The sequence below is a fragment of the Schistocerca serialis genome, chromosome 5, assembly GCF_023864345.2.
Source record: "Schistocerca serialis cubense isolate TAMUIC-IGC-003099 chromosome 5, iqSchSeri2.2, whole genome shotgun sequence".
In the NCBI taxonomy this organism is placed as follows: domain Eukaryota; kingdom Metazoa; phylum Arthropoda; class Insecta; order Orthoptera; family Acrididae; genus Schistocerca; species Schistocerca serialis.
The window spans coordinates 460,911,539-460,923,929 of NC_064642.1; the positions used below are offsets into that span (position 1 = coordinate 460,911,539).

A 12,391-nucleotide genomic window follows, 5' to 3' on the forward strand; every position below is an offset into this window, starting at 1 on the left:
GACGCCACACCCCACAGACAGCGACGACAGGGACGTCGTGTCTTCGACGTAGCGGCAAGTGGAACGTGAATCGAGCACGCGATGCTCGCTCCTGGATGCACGCCAAACGTCCACGTGCGTGCTATCACGCAGCGTGGTTGCGCGGGGGACGACATTCGGGAGCGCCGCTGAGGCAATAGCTGTCCACGGGCCGTCGTGACGCCGCCGGCGGCGAGTCCCTCTGGCAATTACTTCCTCCTCCGGAAGGAAAAGCCGGTGGAAGTACTCGCTCCCACCCCTGGCTGCTCCAGCCTGTGGGATGCGCCCCGGCGGCGGACGGCGGCGCGTCCGTGGAAAGTGAAACCCGTCGGCCAGCTTGGTGGGGCTGCGCGCTTTATAAGCTGCCCGCCACCCCAGGTCGGCACCACAGCAGTCGCAGCGCAACTCTCAGCAGCAGCAGCAACACTTTGCAGCCGCGAGCACCGAAACCAGCCGCAGGAATGGCCCTCCTCAAGTGCATCGTAAGTACCTACAACCGCACTTGTCGGGAGTCGCTAACGTTAAACACCTGCTACGCCACTCGTGATGTAGGAGTTGGGCTAAGAATGGGAGGAAACCTAAATGTCAAGCTCTTTATAGATGACGCACTAGCCAATTTGGACAGGGAAAGGTCAGATATCAACGTTGGCATTGTTGACAGTGGCATTCATCTTTTGTTGTAATCGGGATAACTAATACATTCATAAACGACTAACTTGTTGCATAATTCCAGTTGCAGGGGCAACAAAACTTTGGTTTTCAGTATTTCACTTAATTACCAATGGAACTTAAAAATTTAAATTACTGCCATAAACTACCCATCGAGAGCTATAATCTTGTGTGAAATACTTAACATGGTAAGACAGAAACTGTATATATGTCTTCAGGAAGCACAACTCATGGCACGAAAATTACCCAGACTATGTTTATTAAGTATTTGAGAACCAGAACACTTAGTGACCTCCAACAAACCTTACACGTAATTTCAAACTATTACAAAACTTCTCGCTGAAGCACTCGCAAAATGTTGTTGTTGTTGTTGTGGTCTTCAGTCCTGAGACTGGTTTGATGCTACTCTATCCTGTGCAAGCTTCTTCATCTCCCAGTACCTACTGCAACCTACATCCTTCTATATCAGTTTAGTGTATTCATCTCTTGGTCTCCCTCTACGATTTATACCCTCCACGCTGCCCTTCACTACTAAATCCCTTGATGCCTCAGAACATGTTCAACCACCCGATCCCTTCTTCTAGTCAAGTTGTGCCACAAACTTCTCTTCTCCCCAATCCTATTCAGTACCTCCTCATTAGTTATGTGATCTACCCATATAATCTTCAGCATTCTTCTGTAGCACCACATTTCGAAATCTTCTGTATTCTTCTTGTCCAAACTAGTTATCGTCCATGTTTCACTTCCATACATGGCTACACTCCATACAGATACTTTCAGAAACGACTTCCTGACACTTAAATCTATACTCGATGTTAACAAATTTCTCTTCTTCAGAAACGATTTCCTTCCCATTGCCAGTCTAAATTTCGTGAAATGATGAAAAGAAAAAAGTCACTCACTGCAAATTCTGCTCATCATCCAGTAAAACTTCATCATTAGGTATCACGTTTTAATTTGTTACTTATATACTAAGAAGTCTATTTGCAATACTTTTTGCGGACAGACCACTGAATGTACCTGAAAAATTATTTCACTGTGCAATACGTAGTTTAGGAATTACGACGTCACGAGATTGAAATGCGTGAAAAACTAGCCCTTGCTTAAAACAGAGCGCCAATTAGCCGTACTATACTCATCTAGTGCGTCATGAGAGCACATTGCGACTTCCAACTAACATTTACCATAATTTCAAACATTTTCTAATCTTTTTCTCGCTTACATACTTAAAGTCATATATTTGAAACGTTAACTCATTAGCAAAGTAATAAGATGTTTATAGCCACTGTATACAGGGGACTTCGATTCCTTTTAGAGTCGGGGATTGAGGGTTTGCTGGTTGAGACCTGAAATCGAAATTCTAACGTCACGCCTCGGGTTCAGAATTTTAACTTTTGCGTCGTTTCTAGCGACCTGGGATGTCATAGATACTGTGATAGCGATATTTCCTGAAGAAGCTTGGCGCTTACCTTCCCGTCGTCAGCGCAGCTATCGGAAATGAAGCTCTTACTCATGTGAATAAGAGTGGGGACAGATGACAGGTAAAGATTTCATCAGCCCGAAAGTTGGTTTTAACATCACAGTGCTGTAATAAGTATGGTCATATTGGTTGTGGGATGCCCTTACCTTCTTACTATCGGTGAACTACTTGCAAACGTAATTTAGCTTAACGTGGGCTCTGTAACACTGCGCAACTTGTCATTTTTCCACATTAACAAGAAAGTAAAAAAACATGATAACAGGTAAATACCCTAGGACTGACTGGGAATCGAAACTGAGATATTTGGGCCCGCACTGCGAAACTTTACCACAAAGACACCGACCATGTGAGAAAAACAATACCAGAGCTCGTCAGAAGGGCGCGAGGGAAGCTCCAGAAAGCGTTAGTCAGGATGACAGGACTGTGAGTTCAGCCCTGCGAGGGTTCAGCTATAGGCAATGCTTCTTCAGGCTCGAGAGATACTTTGTAATTTGGTTCAAAATCAAATGGCTTTGGGCTCTATGGGACTTAACTGCTGAGGTCATCAGTCCCCTAAAACCTAGAACTACTTAAACCTAACTAACCTAAGGACATCACACACATCCATGCCCGAGGCAGGATTCAGACTGAAGTGCCTAGAACCGCTCGGCCACCGCGGCCGGCTTGTAATTTGGTCTCAGTAATAACGCAGTAACTGCGGAGAAGCTGATAGGGCACGACATTATATCGCGACGGAGTGTAGCGTTACTTGGTTCGTTTCAAAATACTGTTCACCGAGAAAATCATACAAGGCTGCCAGCAATCACGCGTTCGGTTGTCACCAGCATATACTTCAAATCGTGTTACTCACATCGCAGTACATTACATTGAATGCAGTGCAGACGTTGCATGTCCCTCAACATGTGTTGTGTTTTCTTATGAACTGAGAACAGCTTCTGGTTACAACCGAAAGCGGTAAATTTGTGTAATTATTGTTTGATTTTGTTGGTGAATAGATAATATTTATGGTAAACAATTCATACGAAAGGAAAAAATCATTGCAAAGGACGATATTTTAGATTTACTGCTGTGACAGAGATAGAAAAATGTTGTAGTCGCGTGATACTCAGCTTGGATTAATCCTTTCCGTCCCAATAATGCAAATCATTTCCATAACTGTCTTTTGATACCTGGAGAAGATGTACAACTTTTATCTGCAAACTGGTTGTTACTGCATCACGGTGAAGGCCCCTATGCCAGTGTTTCGTTAGTAAAGGAGTAAAGTAACAGTGAATCTGGAAGTTCATTCGAATACTGCAGTGATCTACAGTGGATAGTTTTACTGAAGGTGACACATTCCTGTCTTCCTTCGACAAGCGAACATCCTTACCAATCAGGTTATTGGCGTACCGACAGTGTAACATCGAATCAGGAATCGGTGCAGCTAGGATGTTTCCCTCGCACACAACAGATAAATACCTATAGAGCCGCGAGTCAGAAAATCCTTAAGCTTACAGTTCGTTGTCTACTGTCTGCTGAGCCGTCGCGCTTTAAATTCTGTGGCTTCATCTTCTACATTAATATTTATTCTCAGTACTCCACCGTACATTGTGTAGCTAAAGGCACTAAACACCAATTTCGTTTACCACCATGATGTGTACTAACGAGTGATGAACTACAGAACTGAATGTCAATGCTCTTTTCGAGGTGTCTGTAGCTTCTCCACTTCAATCATTGGTACTTAGTGAAATGTTCTTCTCTGACTGCCTATGCATTTGGAAGGAAGGAAGGTTAGGATTTAACGGCCCGTCGACATCGAGGTCATTAGAGATGGTAGATCGTTTCGTTAGACGTGGAGAGAAATAAAAGACCGTACGAGGAACGACCGTCATATCAGTTCCTTATATCTTCCCGCTATTACTCTAAGTTATGACCGTGCGTTTCTTGAAGGAGAAATATTGCTTCTATCATCCAACAGCCTTCTTTGGAAAAGTAAACGTGTTCTACCCGTATATAAGAAGGCACTATGTTTGTGTCAATGATGCTACCAGGCAGAAAAGAGCTGCTCGTATAGAGTGAATTATCGCAAGAGCATTGAAAGACATTTCGGTAGACACTGTCACATCTTTTGATGTTTCCCATTTCGACTCGCTTGCGTATACAGCGAGATGATAGATTATTTGACCGAGACTGTTTGTGTCTCAGCAGAATTTGTTTGGTTAGAATCTACTGCGCATATATGAAGTAAATACGGCATTAAATTGCATACAGTAAACAACACTCCCATTTTTCCACATATTCAAAAGAAAGACCATGAACAGGAGGCACGAAGATAAAACTGATACATTTATAACAGTTGCCGCGCGGCATTAGCCGAGCGGTCTAAGGCGCTGCAGTCATGGACTGTGCGGCTGGTCCTGGCGGAGGGTCGAGTCCTCCCTCGGGCATGGGTGTGTGTGTTTGTCCTTAGGATAATTTAGGTTAAGTAGTGTGTAAGCTTAGGGACTGATGACCTTTAGCAGTTAAGTCCCATAAGATTTCACACACATTTGAACATTTTTTTTTATAACAGTTGTGAATGTCGAACAGACCGTCAGTGTCTTTCCATTACTAGAATACTACAGAATACAAAGGGCTGTGTTCGTTTTACATGTTCGAATATTAGTTAAAACGAACTGGGACTATTTTCGTGGTTTCTCACAGTCACCTCCAAAGTAAATCACAGAGCTAACTAGAGCATATACGTTGTATTATTGTCCGTATATTTGTCTTGATTTTACTACTTGGTGTAATATTACCGTGATCGAAAACGGTAGGGTAGAGAGAGGGAGAGAGAGAGAGAGAGAGAGAGAGAGAGAGAGAGAGAGGGAGGGAGGGAGGGAAGAAGATGGGGATGGAGAGAGAAAGAGAGAGAGGACAACTGCTATGCAAATCCACACAGCGTATCTCGTAGGCTTTTTCGAGTTATATTAACAGAATCTTCCGTCGGTTCTTGGTAGAACAACATTCTAATAATAAATGAAAAGCACCAGTTTGCTTTTGTTCTACAATAGTACTGTGTCTGACGACGGAATGATCCTCTGTTTGTCGATTGCCAAGTAAGTTCCTACCATGATGTCAGAGGCCCAATAACATAATCCACATTCCTCGAAATTGTAGCTACTATCAGTTCCGAACATCTTATGAGCAGCAAATAATTGACATTACTTCAACCACGGATTGTAATGATAGGAATCATATAGGGTAACAAATTACGCATGACAAGGAGAGCAGAAACCACGAGTATTACATTCGCTGCCTCGCTGATACGAATTTTGGCTCGTGAGACGTGTGAAATTGGGTCTAGGAGATTCTCGATGGTATTCTACATGAAGACAGGGCAGTTTTTAGCTTTCACCTCACGGTCGTCGAACGGTGGCGGCGCTGCGCAAACTGTTTGCCAGCCACTCTGCCGCAACTAAGGCCAAGGACAGCGGAATTCATTTCTTTTTCAACTTGTTCAACGCGGCAGGTGCTGTTGTATGTTCTATTGTATAATGCCAAGAGGGACGCAACAGGTACTTTTAGCTCAGAGGTACTCGAGGATGGTGCAATGCTTTACTACGAGCAGTCCCACAGGAAGTGACTGACCTTGCATCCTTCCGCCCAGAAAAAGAGATCAAACAGTGCGTGATCAGAAGGACAGATGGACGTGAGGAACGAATGGCGTTCCGATTTCAGTTTTTCATGTACATTGAGCATTTTAACAGACAAAACTGAAGCAAAAAGTAATTTTGGTAGAACCTGAGGATCTAACGCTGACAAATGTGATACAGCGGATAGAAAATATGACTCGTATTCAAAAGAAGTAGGGTTCGTATCTCGTTCCTGCTACCCAGATTTAGATATCTCATGGTTTCGCCAAACAGATCAAGTCGGATGTCGATATGGTTTCTTTGGAAAGGATGTGGCTTACTTCCTCCCTTATTTTTGCCTTAAAAATGGCTCTTAGCACTATGGGACTTAACATCTGAAGTTAACAGTCCCCTAGAACTTAGAACTACTGAAACCTAACTAGCCTAAGGACATCACACACATCCATGCCCGAGGCATGATTTGAACCTAGGACTCTAGCGGTCTAGCGGTTCCAGACTGAAGTGCCTAGAACCGCTCGGCCACCCCGGCCGGCTATTGTTGCCTTATCTCAGCTTGTACTTTACCATAATGCTCTCGACTTCGAAGTGACGTTAAAACCTAATCGTATTTTATTTTCTTGTAGCCTCGAATCGTTAGTCACCAAGTAATATTTAATCATTAATATGCCCACAGCATACCAAACGACACTAGTGAGAATGTGATCTAAGAACATTTTCTTTTAATTTTAACTCCTAGCACATAATGTGTGAGAGGTTCAAACCTAAATCTTTACTGTTCATGCACGGTAGCTGCGCAACAGTCACTAGGTGTTAAAAAGACTCAAAAATTTCCAAAATTAAACAAGACCCTGATATTATATTAATACTTTATTTGTGGGACGTCACGTACTTAAAACAAGTATTAAATCCGTAAGGTGACTGGGTACGGAAAGATTTACTTTAAGTACATTACTGTAAAAAAATGTGTGTGAAATCTTATGGGACTTAACTGCTAAGGTCATCAGTCCCTAAGCTTACACACTACTTAACCTAAATTTTCCCAAGGACAAATACACACCCATGCCCGAGGGAGGACTCGAACGTCCAACGGGACGAGCCGCACAGTCCATGACAGCAGCGCCTCGGACCGCTCGGCTAATCCCGCGCGGCACATTACTGTAAGTTACCTAACTAACATTGATTATTTTCAGATTTACATGTCTTGGTCGTAATGCGAGATGTAATTATATGGGAAGAAGTAATATTTTTCGTGATTCATTTTGGAACTTCTGCTGTCCGATGATTAGAAACAAACCTTTCGTAGCGAGCAGCGCCTTTTTAGTAGCATCTGAAACTGTCGCTCGTGACGCTATAATCATTTCCTGGTAAGTTAATATTGCATTTTAGGCTCCTCGACTGGAGCGTCTTCGTTCCATATCCTTTCGTACGAGTATTTCATCTCAATAGTAAAGCAGAATAATATGAACAATGAAATGTTATATTTCGTCTTTCGACTTTAAATTTACTATTACAAGGGAACCTCCCCATCGCACCGCCTTCAGATTTAGTTATAAGCTGGCGCAGTGGATAGGCCTTGAAAAAGTGAACACAGATCGATCGAGAAAACAGGAAGAAGTTGTGTGGAACTATGAAATAATAGGCAAAATATACAAACTGAGTAGTCCATGGGCAAGATATGCAACATCAAGGATAGTCTGAGATCCAGAACGCCGTTGTCCCGTAGTTAGTGTGAGCAGCTGCGGAAAAAGAGGTCCTTGGTTAAGTCTTCCCTCGAGAGAAAAGTTCACTTTTTTTTATTTTCGCAAAGTTATGATCTGGCCGGTCGTTCATTGACGTCTCTCTTCACTTTAATAAGTTTAGTGTCTGTGTTTTGCGACCGCACCGGAAAACCGTGCGATTAGTAGACGAAAGGACGCGCCTCTCCAATGGGAACCGAAAACATTGGATCGCAAGGTCATAGGTCAACTGATTCCTCCCCAGGAAAACACGTCTCATATATTCTATATGACACTGGTGACGGCATGTGCGTCATATGATAGGAATATGTTGTCCAGCCACCTAACTTGTACACTTGGCGAATGGGTAAAATGATTCTTCTACCTTGCCCGATTTAGGTTCTCTTGTGGATGTGATAATCAGTCCCAAAAAAGTGGTGAAAACATAAGAGTTTGACACATAAACTGAAAATAAAAAATTAAACACGAGGGAAGACTTGAACCAAGGACCTCTTATTCAGCTGTTGCTCACGCTAACCACGGGACCACGGCACTCCTGACCTCAGAGTGTCCTTGATGTTGCCTGTCTCGCGCATCAACTACTCAGTTTGTATATTTTGCTTATTTTTTCTTAGTTCCACACAACTTCTTCCTGTTTTCTCGATTGATCTGTGTTCAGTTTTTCAAGGCCTATCCACTGCGCCAACTTATAACTAAGTCTGAGGGGGGTTGCGATGGGGAGGTTCCCTTGTTAGTATATTTCCGGTATACCTTTTATCTGCGTTGTATCCATTGTAAGCGTCCACAGCCCCATGTTCTAGTGTTTATCGTCGTTATACCTAGACTGCAGGATCCCGGGTTTAGTTTGGCCGTGCGGTTAAAGGCGCTGCAGTCTGGAACCGCAAGACCGCTACGGTCGCAGGTTCGAATCCTGCCTCGGGCATGGATGTTTGTGATGTCCTTAGGTTAGTTAGGTTTAACTAGTTCTAAGTTCTAGGGGACTAATGACCTCAGCAGTTGAGTCCCATAGTGCTCAGAGCCATTTGAACCAACCGGGTTCAGTTCTCGGCTGGTTCCAAGATTTTCTTCGCACGAGGACTGTAAGTTCGTTCTGTCCTGATCATTTCATCTTATATCCGTCACAAAGACGAGCAAGTTGCCGAATTGGACGCAAACACAGCAGGCGGCCGAACAGCGGCAAACTTGGTCTTCCCGCGCAGTAAGGTCACACGATCATTTTATTTCATTCGTCCTCGGAAGCAAAGTACAGCATAATGATGCTTCAGGCAAGTATAAATACGTCACTTACTCTTCCTGCACGGGGCTGTTTACAAACATTTTCGGAAATCGGTGAACAGAATTTCAACTTTGGCTCCTTCATACGCAGTGTTTTGTACAGCTGATACCCAAGGGGGAAACGTTGTAGGGGAGAGTGGCGTATATTTTACCACCTTGGTAAAATACTCCATAAAGTTTAAGTACTGGTAAAAATGCATTATAACGTGACGATGTAGCTTTTCATACGACAGCTCTAGCCTGGACTCAAAGAGAAATTTGTTAATTAAGAAAAGAATGATTCCTTGGAGCATTTCAAATTTACCTCTAGTTTTGTAACGATTTTTTTTCTGGTCGGTTGGTGTAAACCCACGATAAAAGCACCTTTTTTCGGATGAGAGACAGTTGAAATTTTCAGCAGTTCGTGTTTAAATTGTTTTACCGTTTCCGTCAAGTTTTGGGTGTATTAGTTCTTAAATTTATAACGAGATCTGTAGCAGAAAAATAAATCGTAGACATCTGCATAAATACGCCCAGCACCCCTGCACATGATGCGGAATTCAGTTGTCCTAAGAACACTCAAGACACACAGTGCAGGCTAGATTCTCATGCATTAGAAATAGATGTTAATTTTTTTATTCATAGGCTTGGATGAAAAATCCATGTACCTGATGTCTATCTGAGCTTGTAGACAGACATAAGCTGGTGGGTTGTAGTTACCTCGAGGCCTGCTAAATAAAAACCATTTCCAGTTATCTTATTTCCCCTGTTAAATCTGTGTGATAGTGTCAATCCTTTGATAAGGTCCTAGAACAAACCTTAAGAAGTTATTACCGCGATAATAACATTAGCCGCGCATCCAAAACATCGTGTGCTTTTTCTATTTTGTTTCCGCGGCTTCCATCAAAAGTTGCTTTTAGGTGACGACTTTGAGGTCCCGTGTCTACTTTGTTATTATTTCTTGGTACTTATTACCATTCTGCTGAGGTCCAAACCGAGATTTCGTATTCTAAGACAAGCTGAGTGATGGATCAGATGCTTTCTTCACTCCGTTCCCAACCGCCTTCTCCTTCTAGCTTACATCTAAGAGTTTAAAAATCAAAAAGAGGCAGTCCATGCGGTACGTACTACCCGGACCATGTATAGGTCACAATAGCAGACATAAGGTGTGAAGGGAAACGTGTTACGGTAAGAAGATAAAAGGAACTTTTTGTTTAAAATTTTGAATACATACTCAACCCAAACGCTGTTATTTACTACTATCTCCTACCTATTTACAAATGGCGAGTGACGAAAAGTAAGGCGATACAACTTGCACTCACAGACACAAAGTAAACTCAATACAAGGTGATCCACAACACTGACTGATTGCACGTAGTATACTACCATTGGCGCTCCTTGCCAAAACACCATAGTGTGCTGCTCCCTATTGCCAGATCCTGCGTACATTCTGTGGGCAAAACAGCCTTCCAGGCCTAAAAGGTGATACCTGGCGCTGTCCCTCTCTAGCTACCGGTCAGGTGTATACCTTTGGCGCTGCACCGGACTGTCCACCACACTCATTACTTACTGCGCGTTCCAGGAGTGGTCCAGCCGGCTCTGGGAAAGTGACGGGACGGGTTGTTCATAGAGTGGCCTTGTTCCACATCACTCGTTCCGCCTAATCGCATCCGCCTCCGGTTTCTCTTCCTACGCCTGTAGCCGTGCGTTCACCTGAGAGCAACAGATGTTTGGGTGGGCGCGGTCAACGCTTCACTGCTGTCTCTACCTTTTACTTTCACTTGACCGGCCGTCTAAAGACGCGCCTGGTACAGGAAACATTTCATCAGTGTTCCTGGAGCCATGTCGCATGCTCCTCCCAAGTCAAGTAAAACAGGAAACACTTAGAAGAGTTGCATCTTTTGTCCTACTTGTCGACCACAAAAAAGATCTTAAGGAGTTTAAAAATACTGCGTAATAATAATAATGTGCAATACAGATTTTGCGCCGGCCAGAGTGGCCGAGTGGTTCTAGGCGCTACAGTCTGGAACGGCGCGACCGCTACGCTCGCAGGTTCGAATCCTGCCTCGGGCATGTATGTGTGGGATGTCCTTAGGTTAGTTAGGTTTAAGTAGTTCTAAGTTCTAGGGGACTGATGAGCTCAGAAGTTAAGTCCCATAGTGCTCAGAGCCATTTTGAACGCATTTTGCTAAATGGACTGGCCTAAATGGACTCGCCTCTTTAGTTAAGCTGTGGAAATACGGGATAGAGTCCGAGGTACGGTTGAGGAAGGTAATCCGGTGGGAGGGACGGAAAAGGATCCACTGAGCTGTGTGAGAAGAGTTATTTGAGGGAGAAGCGTGGTAGCCTCCACTTCTAAAGCTGAAATAACGACAGGAATAGCGATGAGCAGAGTAAGCGCTTGTCCGATGCTGCATTTCAGACATCATAGGCAAAAGACGAAGCAGCAGCCGAACGGCACAGTCCGTCGGAAGACAGCGCCACTGAGGTCATTATTATTAGGTACGTAACTGCAAGAATATCACTTGGCCACACGACAGGAGTTCTCCAGCCTCTTCGTACGCAGTGAATAACTCTGATGGCTTGGGTCGACGGATGACACAGTGCCGATGTGTGTAACTTCCTGTCAAAGCTGGCCTGCACAGTTTCTCGGGGTTAATCATTAACATGGCACTTTATTGTGTTTACAGCTCTCTTTCAGAATTTTCAGGCTAGACGTTAGAGCTTCAGAAAATTTATGTTTTCTAAGCTGAAATCGATCTTCCACGTGCTTAATTCGTCGAATTCGAATAAATCACAGTTTTTCTTGTGTTTGTTATGAGACAGACTGACATTTTCTTTCGTTGTTCTTATATACACAACTACAAGAAATGCAGTATCGCAAGTCATAAACAGTGCTTTACGTGTACCACTGAAAAACCAATACGGTTACAGACCGTTTGTACAGTGCATTTTCCGGACGCCCTTGTTTTCCTACATGATTCTCTTGCGCCCCATGTGCTCTTTGTCATTACTTAATGCTTTCTTTTCTGTTTTCAGCTTCTTCTCGTGGTGGCTGTCCTAGCCCTGGTGGCAGCCAACCCCATTCCGGAGCCAGGAAACCTGGGAGGTGGTAAACAGTGAGTACAGACTACTTCGTTAACGTATACTATGTAGTTCTTCTAAACGATTTAATGCTGATGCTCCATTCTCGAGCAGGGAAAAGCAGATCCGCTTGACTGACGCTACCTTCTTGTTTTGCAGCGAGCACTTCATAATCCACGTGCCGTACCACGTGCACACAGTACACCACCACCACGTGAAGAAGGTTCACGTGCCCGTCTACATCAAGGAGGAGCACCATGGCTGGCACCCGTGGGACTAGGCGCATTAGCGAGGCAAGTCGCCTTTCTTCCTCACTCGTTCTATTTCTTGCATCATCTGTCTGTAGCTAAGTACACTGCGCAACAGAATTAAAGGATCACATTCTCGAAAACCCACAATTCTTACCCGTTACGAAGTTGAAGTCTGAAATCTGTCTCACAAGTGCGTACAGCATTTCTCTGAAATCAGAATGATATTTTCACTCTGCAGCGGAGTGTACGCTGACAGATTTAAACTGTTTGCCGGACCGAGACTCG

General features: G+C 43.8%; 1 long non-coding RNA gene across 1 annotated transcript; it reads left to right on the forward strand.

Annotated features, from left to right (window-relative positions):
- Positions 1 to 403: 403 nt before the first annotated feature.
- Positions 404 to 12,144, forward strand: LOC126480668 (uncharacterized). Its single transcript, XR_007587448.1, has 3 exons — positions 404 to 500; positions 11,811 to 11,890; positions 12,015 to 12,144. It is a non-coding gene; the product is annotated as an uncharacterized LOC126480668 (long non-coding RNA).
- The last annotated feature ends 247 nt before the right edge of the window (positions 12,145 to 12,391 follow it).